The sequence below is a fragment of the Globicephala melas genome, chromosome 2 (genome assembly GCF_963455315.2).
Source record: "Globicephala melas chromosome 2, mGloMel1.2, whole genome shotgun sequence".
NCBI lineage: Eukaryota > Metazoa > Chordata > Mammalia > Artiodactyla > Delphinidae > Globicephala > Globicephala melas.
Window position 1 is genome coordinate 122,292,987 of NC_083315.2, and position 12,430 is coordinate 122,305,416.

Genomic DNA, 12,430 nt, shown 5'->3' on the forward strand with positions numbered 1-12,430 from the left:
TCTACTTAGCCTCAGCCTTATACATATTATTTCCATTTCACAATCTAATTCTACTGTGCCCCTCCAATTACATATTTCATTAAATCACATAATAACCAGTTCAGGCAGTCCAGGCTTAGAGTACCACAGTCAGCTGTTGAGTTGTCTTCCATGGCCCATGGAGAATACTTGTCAGTGAAGAAGGGCATGGCCTTTCTCTAAAAACCTTAGAGGTTGTATTGTGCTTTCTCTAAGTCACTTGACAGATACATCTCTGTCTGCCATAGATCCTCCCAATACTAGGTCCTAGACCCAAATAGCAGGGGGACTTGTGCTACAGGTGATCTTGCTCTATTCTCACTTTAGGCTAGGAGCTGTATGGTAGATCTAGAAGTTGGGTCAGTGCAGCTCACCACGAGTTGTTATATGTTGTCTTCCAGATGTTATGAGACCACTACTGTGTCTCTGGCTTTATAGCAGGCAAGGTAAAGTGCAATAATTTTCTCTCACTTTAGAAGGGATGTCTTAACATGACCCAAATAAATGAACATTAGAAATTTCACCCATGTGACAGGCCCCTGAGCTTTAATAAGATATAAAATCGAGGGGCTTCCCTGGTGGCGCAGTGGTTGAGAATCTGCCTGCCAATGCAGGGGACACGGGTTTGAGCCCTGGTCTGGGAAGATCCCACATGCCGCGGAGCAACTAGGCCCGTGAGGCACAACTACTGAGCCTGCGCGTCTGGAGCCCATGCTCAGCAACAACAGAGGCTGCGATAGTGAGAGGCCCGCGCACCGCGATGAAGAGTGGCCCCCGCTTGCCGCAAATAGAGAAAGCCCTAGCACAGAAACGAAGACCCAACACAGCCAAAAATAAATAAATTTTTAAAAAATTAAAAAAAAAAGATATAAAATCTACCGTCTAGAATTCATGTTTCTTATTAAGGCAAATAGGGTCCTTAGTTCTTTAAACTCACCAGGTCTGTGGTGGGATAAAGACAACTACAAATGCTTTGACATTCCTCGATATGTAAAATTGAATTCCCTTCCCCTTGAATCTGGCTGGCCTTAGTGACTGACTGACAATAGACGTAATGCCACAGGACTTGCAGGGCTAAGTCAAAAGACTTGGAGACTCACCGCCTTGAACCTTTGAAATGTTCATTCTTTGTCACTGCCTCTTGGACACTCCCTCTCAAAACCCAGTAGCCATGCTGTAAGAAGTCCAGGTCACATGAAAAAGTCATGTGAGGTGTTTGGTCTATAGCTCCAGCTGAGTTCCCAGCTGATAGCCAATATCAAGGCCAGCCATGTGAATGAACCATCTTGGATGTCCAGCCTAGACAGGCTTTCAAATGACTAAATCCCCAACCAAAATATGAATGCAACCATCATGTGTTCTAGCCCTTCCCAAATTCCTTATCTCCAAAGCTGTGAACAAAATTAAAATGATTGTTTTAAGCTGCTACGTAATGGGTAATTTGTTATGCAGTAAGAGGATAACCAAAGAAAGGTCTAATTAGCATAACATCATCAGATATTCTCTGGGATGTCATCACTATCAAGTTATTCCCAGATTATATTATGATAGAAAGCAACAGAGTTGATGGGGCCCTGAGTCAAGAAATATATACTTTTGTCACTGTCATACGAGAGTAAAATGATTTTGATTTTCTTTAACGATATAGATGGATGAATAAGTATTTGCTAGAGAAACAGTTTCATATAAGGTACTAGTGGCTATGCTTGTTTATGCCAGTAAAGATACAACAGCTGGAAATGGAGAAGAAACCAGCAAAGATTTAGAAAAAGAAAGGGTAAGACAAAATCAAGTGAAAAGGCCCTAAGCCAAGTGACAGAGTGTTTCATGAAACACTTACCTCTGGTGGGGAGTAATGAGATTACAGAATGAGGAGGAGTAGCTTTAATGATATTGGTGATGTTTGGTTTCATAACCTGAATAGTTTACAGTAGTAATCACTTTATTATTTGTTTTAGTATATAGTATTACTTTCATATGTAATAAATACCTCACAATAAAAAACGAAAATAAGTTAAAAATTCATTGCCAAGAAAAAACATTGTGGCATGGGAGAAAAGGGAAACAATTCTTTTGACAGGTTTCTATAGAAAATAATCCACCATGGAAGGCAATTATACTGTGAAATGAAGGAAAGAGAGACATACATTAACAGTTAAACTTGTCTCCAGCTCTAGAAGCTATGTAACAGATATGCTACCCCAAACTTATTACTTGTACTTAACCCAAAACAAATTAGTAATTTGTGAAGTGTGCATTTGGCAAAAAGTTAAATATTCTATCTGTTAGAAAAGCGTGATATGTTAAGCCTTACATAAATAACCAAATTTTCCAAAAATTTTTTTTATGAAACTTGCTAAAAATGTACAACAAAAGCTGCAACATTAATAGAAGAACAACAATCAAAATGAAGCCCTTTGGGTTTATTCATTTATTTTATAAATACACTAGAGGAAAAAACATAATTTCCTCTTAAAAATATAAAACTCATTTTGAAAACCTTTCCCCCTTAAGGAATAATAATTCATTAGGACCACAACATTTCCAAAGTTGTGTTTCCCTTTGTTTTAACATTAAAAACTCCGTTTAAAAAAATCTTGTGCTTTAAAAACTGCTTTCCCAATGAGGGAATAGAGTAAACTTTCAGACAGAATTTCTGTGGCTGAATCCATTTTAAACAATGACAGGAAGCAGTTCTTTTTCCTGACCCATAATTGGAGAAGGGTCATGGCAAGGAGTACGGAAGGGAGCACCTAAAGTAGACACCACGTGGCAAGCAGCTCAGCAATAAGATTTACTCTTTTATTACCAAAGATAAACAGCAAAATATCAGCAGCAGCAGAATCTCTCTCTCTGTCTCTCTGTCTCTGTCTCTCTCTCCCTCACACACACACAAACACACACACTTCTTTCAACTGCAGCTTCTTGCAACTCTCTTGAAGAATATGATGTAATTGTCTTAGCAGTGGTTAAATAATTGACCTCCACTAATGTTGGAGATTATTTTCTCAAGTCCTATTTGAATGTGTGTCAAGGGAATCATTTCAGAAGAAAGCAAGTAGGTTTCCTGCAGTTCCTGAAGGATGTACTGCTAGCCTCCAGACACATGCAGGAGGTAGAATTAGACCCACTCTTTGGGATAATTTTCTATATTAAAACTGCTAGGGTGGAAGAGAGATATTCACTAATCCCTAAAGATATCATTTTTGGGGGTGGGGGTTAAATATTTTTTAACATCTTTATTGGAGTATAATTGCTTTACATTGTTGTGTTAGTTTCTGCTGTGTAACAAAGTGAATCAGCTATACGTATACTTATATCTCCATATCCCCTCCCTCTTGCATCTTCCTTCCACCCTCCCCATCCCACCCCTCTTAGAAATATCATCTTAAACCTGGTTTGTATATATCTGAATCTGTAAGAGCAGTTTACTGGACCCATTCAAAAACCCTATTGATTTAGTTATTTAAAATGTCAAGCTGATAATTTGACATCATTCTGGCAAAAATATATATATATATATTAAGGGTTTTTTTGTAATTTTTGAAGTCACATACACATTGACTATGAATGGTGATGACGTGATATAAATATTTTTATTGAAGCAACCCATTTTGCCCACTGACATACATGTTTACAACTGGAAAACACCATTATCTAAGTTTCTCCTATCTTCTATTTAAATGGTTCATTTCCTGTGGATATTTAAATATATATATTATGGGGTAAAATTATTTTTATCCATAAAAAAGGAATATTTTTACCTATGCTTCCATTATGGCAAGATTATTCATATCTCCTTTTAACAATTTATTATAATGTAGTCATCAATTTTCCAACTAAAACATCATCTTCTAAATTAATTACATTCCTTAGCATTCACATTTCTTTAGAGAAATAAAACATTACCATTATCACTTTCATCTAAGGTCTTGCCTTACATTACCAATTACTATATACAGCTATGAAGCAGCACGCACACCTATTCAGAAGCTTACAGCCTCAAAAGTTTAGTACAATTGCAGCTGAATATAAGCAAAACTTATACTCAACCAAACAAAAGTAAACGTGCAACTTGTTTTATCATTTTAAGACAAAGTATGAATACCCCAGAAGGAAATACAGATAAATGTATTAATTCAGTTCTTAATTACAATTGTATAATGAGCATTTATCATGTAACTGTCTTCTGAAATATTAATATCTGTTAGTGAATTTCAATGAGCTTGAATTTCTATAAATACACTAGGGCAGATATAATTAAATATGTAATAATCATTTGTTTAATGTCTGCCTACTAGACTATAAGAGAAATGCTTGCCTTTATTACCCCTGAGCACTCACTGGTTAGTGTTGAATGACTGAATAAATACATGATTGATTGAATTATTATATATCATAATGTCTGGTTTAAGTCAAAATTTTTTACCTACTGATAAAATAGCATTCTATATCAAAAACTTATTTTTCAGAACAGAATGATAAACAACTTTAAGTCACATATTTGCTCTGACTCTTTCTGCCTCAGGTGATTCAGAATATGTTTATATAATTTTTAAGATTATCAACAAAATTTTAAAAAGATCATTTGGGGGGAAATATGAAGACCCCCCCAAGACTAAACTCAATGAAGAGTCAGCCAAGTTCAGCATGAAAAATACAAGAGAAGACAGTTCAAGGCTATACTCCTTATAGTACAAGCCAGTAAAGATACTTGAAAGAAATCACTGCCCCCAAATCACACTGAGTAGTAATCAACTATTCATCTATTTGTAATATCAGCCCTGCTCTACAAACTATAAATACATGCTAGTGTAAAAGGTTTGTAAATATCCACACACAGTAAATATATGTATATATCTAAAAGAAATGGCTTTGGGTATTCAGTCTAGTCCTATTTCCTTCAACTCTCCTACATATATGTGAAAAAGACACTCTTTTCTTCATATGAGGACCATTCTCATACTCACTTAGTAAACGTACCCCTTAATAATGAGATGATCTGCACAGTCTAGCAAAAGAGTGGATTAGGAAAAACACAAGGAGGAAGTGGAAAGGGAAGGAAATATCTATTGAGCTCCTACCATATACAATGTCTCATAATGGTTACTTTTATTTAAGTAACTCTGAAAGGAAAGCAACAGGTTTCATTGAAGCTCACTATGTAAGTAAGCTACTGGTAGCTTTTTCTATTCAAGTTCTTTATACTTCGCCCTAGCTTGAAAATAGTTTCATAGGTAGCAGGACAAACCATATAATCACAGTGTTGATAAACACAAGCCCACTGGAAGGCAATGTCAGTGTTCACACAACTGGTCACCAATGCAGCAAGAATCAAGACGTGACCAGGGAATATTGATGACAATCCTAGGGTGATTCCTGAGAGCTAACTTAGCTTACGTACAACAACAAAAGGTGAAAATGCTAGCCAAGTTAGGGTTGATTCTAAAGATATATAAAAAAGACAACAAATTAAACTGTATGGCATAACAAAAAAGTATTTATAATGGCAAATCACATGTTTTCTTTTTTAACAATGAATTCAGCTGTGTTTAGCTAAACTGAATGAACATACTAACAAAATTAAAACCTTTTTGTGGTATCTTAATAAAACTAAATTCATAAAAATATGTTTTGAAGTGGTTTGCTATAATTTAATAGATAACTGATACAGAAAACTGTATCCAAAAGATATAGTTATACCAATACAAAAAGGGATTTTTTAAAATGAGGTGAAAATATGCAAAAAATAAAGAAATAATACAATAAATTTTTAATGACCTGAAGAAGTTCAGTTTTTCAGATGAAAAGACATTTCCTGGGCTTCCCTGGTGGCGCAGTGGTTGAGAGTCCGCCTGCCGATGCAGGGGACACGGGTTCGTGCCCCGGTGCGGGAAGACCCCACATGCCGTGGAGCGGCTGGGCCCGTGAGCCATGGTCACTGAGCCTGCGCGTCCGGAGCCTGTGCTCCACAACGGGAGAGGCCACAACAGTGAGAGGCCCGCGTATCGGAAAAAAAAAAAAAAGAAAAAGAAAAGACATTTCCTGGTACCAAGTATTATTAATGAAAAGGAAGCACACTAAATATATCCCTTTTTTATTCTAATTTCAAAAATAAGGAAAAATCCTAAATTTGAGCTTCAAAGAGAAAACCTTTCAATTCAAAAATCAACCCATCCAAGCTACTATTCTCATTTGAAAGTAAATGAATGAAACTCTCAGGCACATAAGTACTTGTGGAAGTATAGAAAGTATACTCCTTACATATACTTTCTGAAAAAAAAATCATAGATGTATCTAACTAAACCAAAACTAATCAAAATATTTTATGAATAGTAAAAATATTTGATAAATATATTGTTGCATTGAATAATGACACCTTCATATTTAGAGTGGCCTTTTAAAATATGAGGTTATTACTAGGTATCTAGTGAAATAACAATCATATGCACAAGATGATAGGTGGTCAAGGCTTTAGTATATGAATGCTTTAGTTCCAAGTTATTAACTTCTGTAATAAGACAGACCAGATTGGGCCTTTTGAATATTTTCCATCAGAAAGGACATCTAACCTCCTGGTCCAGGAAAGAGGTATCACCTTTTTCTCCTCCCCTTTCCAATGAGCTGGGCTGTTAGAAATCTAAGACTGAAATATCTCTAGTTTTGTAATCCACTGAGTGAAAATTCAATGTGAAACAAATATCAATTAGCTCACTGAAAGGTGAAGTATGTGATTCCTTGTTTTAGAGTAAATTGAAAAGCTTTACAAGGCACTGGAAGAAAAAGGACATTTACCAAGAAGTGAAGCCACTCAAGAGGGTGTATCTGCCTACACAAAGTAAGGATTTTCCATTGGTGGCTTATCTTCAGATAGAAGTCAGAGATTTTGGGTCACGAAAGACAGTCTAATAAAGTATCTTCTTAAATATAGGGTCTTGATGTTATATTACTCCAAATTATTTTATAACTGGGTTTAACTCAGAACTACTAAAAGAAAGATAATTTTATAATAATAAACTATGGTTTGGGAAGGTAGTTTATCTTCTGATATAATACTCGTCTGGTTTCCAGGAGGAAAAAAATGAAGTTCAATGTACTTATCTAATAATTAAAGCTAGTGTTTCACAAGATGTTTTCCCATATCATGTCAATAAATATTCATCAGAAACATGTGGTTCTTTTGGATTTTACACAGCTGTTAGTAAGCTAATACAAGCACAGAGTCTTCAAGGCCCTTGCATTTGCAATTCATTAGTGGAAAGCTCTTCAGAAAAGGGAAGGATATGTAGCATTTCCAAAATCTATTTGACAAAGAATATTTTCTTGGAAAGATATTAAAATTTCTCAAATAGCATTCCATGGAACCCATGCTTAGAAATGCTGCCATATATATCTCAAGTATTATACGAACTCAAGCAATAGTTTCCACCATCATTTCAACACAGCAATAACATACAGTCCTAATCAAAAAGTATTGAATGTTGTACCTGTTAGTTCAGTGATGTGCCCAAGTACCTGAGAAATGGCCCAGTTCAAAAATAATGGTTGAACAATTAACCAGAGAGAATACATACTAGTAAGTCTAATCCTAACTATCTTTAGTACTTAAATGAGGAATCATCTATTTAATACTAAATTCATAGAGAATGAAGGCTCTTAAAAATACAATAAGAGTGTTGGGGCCAAGGGCAGGCCACCCTAAAATATGCCTCAATGGCATTTTTTTAAATTGAAGTATAGTTGATTTACAATGTTGTGTTAGTTTCTGGTGTACAGCAAAATGATTCAGTTATATATTCTTTTTCATATTCTTTTCCATTATGGTTTATCACAGCATACTGAATATAGTTTCCTGTGCTATGTAACAGGAACTTGTTGTTTATTTTATATATAGTAGTTTGTGTCTGCTAATCCCAAACTCCTAATTTATCCCTCTCACACCCACTTTCCCCTTTGGTAACCATAAGTTTATTTTCTATGCCTATGAAAATACTCTGTTTCTGTATTGTAAATAAGTCTATTTGTGTCATATTTTAGATTCCACATGTAAGTGATATTGTATGGTATTTGTCTTTCTCTGACTTACTTCATTTAGTATGATAATCTCTAGGTCCATCCATGTTGCTTCAAATGGCATTATTTCATTCTTTTTTATGACTGAGTAATATTCCACTGTATATATATATACCATATCTTCTTTATCCATTCATCTGTCAATGGACACTTAGGTTGCTTCCATGTCTTGGCTATTGTAAATAGTACTCTTATGAACATTGGGGTGCATGTATCTTTTTGAACTATCATTTTCTCCAGATATATGCCTAGGAGTGAGATCACTGGATCATATGGTAACTCTATTTTTAGTTTTTTAAGGAACTCCCATAATGTTGTCCATAGTGGCTGCACCAATTTACATTCCCACAAACAGTGTAGAAGGGTTCCCTTTTCTCCACACCCTCTCCAGTATTTGTTATCTGTAGACTTTTTAAATGATGGCCATTTGAACTAGTGTGAGGTGGTACCACACTGTAGTTTTGATTTGCATTTCTCTAATAACTAGCGATTTTGAGCATCTTTACATGTGCCTGCTGGCCATATGTATGTCTTCTTTGAAGAAATGTCTATTTAGGTCTTTTGCCCATTTTTTGATTGGGTTGTTTGTTTTTTTGTTATTGAGTTGTATGAGCTGTTTGTATATTTTGGAAGTTAAGCCCTGTCAGTCTCATCATTTGCAAATATTTTCTCCCAGTCTGTAGGTTATCTTTTCATTTTATTTATAGTTTCCTTTGTTGTGCAAAAGCTTATAAGCTTGATTAGGTCTCATTTGTTTATTTTTTGTTTTATTTCTATTGCCTTAGGAGACGTAAGAAAACATTGGTACAATTTATGTCAGAGAATGTTTTGCCTATGTTCTCTTCTAGGAGTTTTATGGTGTCATGTCTTATACTTAAGTCTTTAAACCATTTTGAGTTTATTTTTGTGTTTGGTATGAATGTGTGTTCTAACTTCATTGACTTACATGCACTGTCCAGCTGTCCCAACACCACTTGCCGAAAAGACTGTCTTTTCTCCCTCAGTGGCATATTGATTATTTTGAATTAAACTTACTTAAGAACCAGCTAATGCAAGAGGGACACTTTGATCCTCCTCTCTGTCTCCCGGAAAGCAGGAAATGAATCTCTCATGTGAAAGGTGCACTCTCTGTATTTGGAGTGGAAGGACACCCTTATCACCAGAGTTAGGGAATTTGGACTGAGAAGACTATATAAACAAATTTTGTTACTTCTTTAATTTAGTACTCCAAGTCCAAATTCTGTTTAGATTCTGTATTAATTAAGCACCCAAACCTAAGTTTCTTTGTCCTGTCAATTCCTCACAAATTCATTGTCTTTGTGGAAAAGTATAAAAGGTGCCAGCTTTGGCCACTTCTTAGGTCCCATTCCTATGAGACTTCCATGTGCACAATTTTTTTTTTCTTTTTCTCCTATTAATCTGCCTTATGTCAATGTTATTATCAGTCCAGCCACAAGAACTCAAGAGCAGGAAATTTCCCCTCTCCAACATTAACAACAATATACAATTTTTAAAAACTGATATCATACAAGGACACATTGGCTTCAAGACCTCTGCATTTGCAATTCCCACTTCAGGGAAAGCTTTTCCTCCAGACAGCTACTTGGCTCACTCTTGAACTTTCTTCAGATCTTAAAAGTCACTTTGTTAGAGACCATCCCTGACACACCTTTGTAAAATAGCAACTACCCTCCCCACTCCCAGCCCTTCTTATACCCTTTACTCTGTTCTATGCTCTTAACACCATCCAACACATTGCTTTCTTCCTGTCACTTCTTCATGAGAACATAAATTTCAGAAAGTAAAGACAGTATTTTTCTCAGTTCTCTAATACTAGGGCATAGAGAATTGCCAGGCACATAGAAGACATTCAATATTCATCAAATGATAGGTGAATAAATGAATATTTTAAATGTCTATTGGAGATGCAACATAGGTAGTTATTTTTTTCCTTATGCCGTACATCAATTCTGTACTAAGAAATGAAAACGGGAGACCTCTTTCTTGAGCATAGCTTCATCAGTTTTATCATTAGTATCCAAAGGATACTCACCCAGAAAAATGGGCAAAGAACATGAATGGCAATCTAGTATAGAAGAAATAAAAATTAACGCATAAATATGTAAAGAATATCAAATTCAAAAATAATCAAAGAAATATATATTCAAAGGAGAAAAAAAGCTCTTTACATTTTACTTCAGGAAACATTTTTTTTGTTAAAATGCAGTTTGGGCAAGCCTGTGATGAAAGGAGCTCTCATATGCAACTGATGGCCATATAAACTTGTATAAAACACATTTGGACAAAAATTTTTGATAAAAATTTCCCCTAGCTTTGACAATGTATAGTTTTTGGCTGAGCATTGCCACACATTGAATTTTACTAGAAAAAATTTTACTAGATATACATAAATATTTATGACAAAAATTCCCATTGCATCAATATAATAGTAAAACATTGCAGTAAAAAATATAAAATTACTATTTAGTCACTATATTATAAAATATAATAGTAAATATATTAGTAAAATAAAATATAATAGTAATATATAATAGCAAAATAGTAATAGTAAAACAAACAAAACAAAATGTAATAGTAAATGTTCACTAACAGGATATATTATTCTGCTTGTGCTGCCATAACAAAATATCACAGACTGGGTGACTGAAACAACAGAAATTTTATACTCATGGTTCTGGAGGCTGGAAGTCTGAGATCAAGGCACAACCAGGGTTGATTTTCGGTGAGGCTTCTCTCCTTACCCTTCATGGTGCCTCCATTTTTGGGTCCTCACATGGTCTTTCCTCTGTGGAGAGAGAGAGAGAATGAGCTCTGGCAACTCTTGCTTGTCTTATAAGCTCGCCAGTCCTACTGAATTAGGACCTCCACCCTTATAACCTCATTTAACCTTAAATTCCTCCTTAAAGGCTCTATCTCAAAACACAGTCACATTGGGCGTTAGGGCTTTAACATAAGAATTATGGGAGGATACAATTCAGTCCATAAGAGAATGACTAAATAAACGACTATACAATCACAATATGAAATATTATGCAGCTCTAAACAAGGGCTTACATTTTCTAAGAAGACTTAGTAACCTAGTAAATTTTAACAATTATGACTAGTGAAAAAAATTCATTTAAAAAACATAATAATCTCAAGTTAGTTTAAAGAAACTCATAATATTTTTAAAAACCTAATGTAACATATATTTGAAACAGCTCTATTAAATTGTTTCTTAATCAGTTGGAAAGGATTTTGCTTTATTTTTATTTCATTGTCCTTAATGTGTGTGCAAATAGCTGCTAAAGAGCAAAGTACTGTTTAAGTTCTTTTGCAGCCTAAAATACATGAACAAAAATATTTTCAAAATTTAAAATAAATAGTGGAAAAGATTTAAGTTGGCATGCTGTCAAACAATACAACAGAAAGAAATTTACATAGGTCAGCCTCTCAATACCTCCCTGCATTAATCTGATATGAACCCAAGAGCTAGGAGCTTAACATATCAATAAATTCAAATAATATTTACATCAGAGAATTGACACTATAGTAAAACATACTCTCCCTCATGGCTTTTTATCAAAGCATTTACTTCATGTGCAACATCTAGATCAGAAAAAGGAAATGTACCAACATCCCTTTCACTTCGAAAATATATGAAGTTAATAAACGTCTCCCAAAGATTAACAGACAGCAATTCAGATAACATAAGGAAGGCAATTCATCTGTCCCTAAAGGTTTCTAATTTTTTTATTTTATTATCTTTGCAGCTTTAGGGTCCCTGTCTTACATAATGAGAGTCTGAATGAATTGTAAACTTGGAATCCTCCATTTGTTAAATCAGGGCCCTGTCAAAAGTACCACATGAGGTACTTTTGTTTTCATAGTCAGCAGCCAGAGGCACAATGCCAAAGCCAGGTAGTTCTGTGTTCCCAACTCTTAGAGAGATAGATGTACAGAGAATACAGAAAAATCTATAGTAAGATTGGAGTACATACAGCAATCTGTCAACAAAGTGAAACGAGGAGAAAGAAAAAGTATCCTCTAGTGTTTTGGGTGAAATAAAGGAATATTCATTTTAAGAGCCAAGGCTAAAATTTTTAAACAAACACACAACCCTACCTAAGTAATAATATGAAATATATGACAGATATTTGCCTTAACAAAGTTAACAAAGTCAAATTTATAACAGATTCTTTTTAAAGCCTAATTACTTAAATGTTAAAGTCACAAAGCAGCATACAGCTAACATTTTAAATACTTTTATTACTGGCATTAGTCCAAACCATGTAATTAGCAGTAATTCTTAAATAAAACCAAACGTGCTTTTTTATTA

General features: G+C 34.7%; 1 pseudogene; it reads left to right on the plus strand.

Annotated features, from left to right (window-relative positions):
• Positions 1-1,720: 1,720 nt before the first annotated feature.
• LOC115852082 (transcription elongation factor 1 homolog) overlaps positions 1,721-12,430 on the plus strand; it is a 57,127-nt pseudogene continuing 46,417 nt past the window's right edge.